The 1,006-nt window shown below is 26.8% G+C and overlaps 1 protein-coding gene across 3 annotated transcripts in view; it reads left to right on the forward strand.

Annotated features, from left to right (window-relative positions):
* LOC100167842 (phosphatidylinositol 4-phosphate 5-kinase type-1 alpha) overlaps positions 1-1,006 on the forward strand; it is a 13,748-nt gene that overhangs the window by 7,575 nt on the left and 5,167 nt on the right. The window lies entirely within an intron of this gene.

Below are 1,006 nucleotides of genomic sequence, written 5' to 3' on the forward strand. Positions count from 1 at the left end.
AAAAAGAGTCAAAATATTTTCAAAATTGTATGGTGTATAGGAAATGCTAATATAAACATTCAGTAAAATTTTCATGTATCTGCAGTTATTCGTTTTTGAGTTAGAACAAAATAAGGAAATCGCTACATGAGAAATCGAGTGAATATCCAATGTTGTAAAAATTGGAATTTCAAACGATCATAAAAATTTAATTTGACTTTCTCATAGATATTTTTTGTTTGATAAAGGTAGATAATCTTATAAGGAATCTTGTATTACATTTTCATATCTTAGATTTAAAAAGAAAAATTTTTATGAATTTTTAACTCGAAATAATTTGCAAATTTTCGTGATTTTTCCATATTTTGTCATTTTTTGAACTTTAAATGCTTATAAAAAAAAACTGTAACTAACGATTTTTAATATTTTTCATCTGCCTTTGAAACAATATACTAGGAGCCTTCTATTAAATTTTCAAGCTTTTTTATCCAACAAATAAAATTTTATTGATATTTTTAGAAAAAAAACTAAAAAAAAATGGAAAATGAAAATGTCAGTCCGTAAAGAGCTCAAAATAAATCAAAATATTTTGAAAATGTTATGGTGTATAGAAAATGCTAAGATAAACATTCAGTCAAAATTTCATGTATCTACGGTCATTTTTTTTACACCAAAAACCAAATTCAATTTTGTGAAAAATCGATTTTGCGTAAAAATTCCCGTTTTTCCTTAATTTTTCTTTTGTTTTTCCCGGCGCTTTTGAAAACTACTGTGAAATTTAAATTTTGACCTCCCCAATGCACCAACGATATTCACTTTCTGATCGAACAAGATACTGAAGTTGAAAATCGTAGCATTATTTCGACTACTTATCGTGTACCACAGACACAAAAAAAATAAAAAATAAAAAAATAAAACACACATCATTGTAAAATCAATACATTCATCGTTCCACTCAGAATCTAAAAATTAACAAAGAAAACAATTTCGTGTGGGGGGGGAGGGGTTGTGACCCCTCAGCTACCTG

Source organism: Acyrthosiphon pisum, chromosome A2 (genome assembly GCF_005508785.2).
Source record: "Acyrthosiphon pisum isolate AL4f chromosome A2, pea_aphid_22Mar2018_4r6ur, whole genome shotgun sequence".
In the NCBI taxonomy this organism is placed as follows: domain Eukaryota; kingdom Metazoa; phylum Arthropoda; class Insecta; order Hemiptera; family Aphididae; genus Acyrthosiphon; species Acyrthosiphon pisum.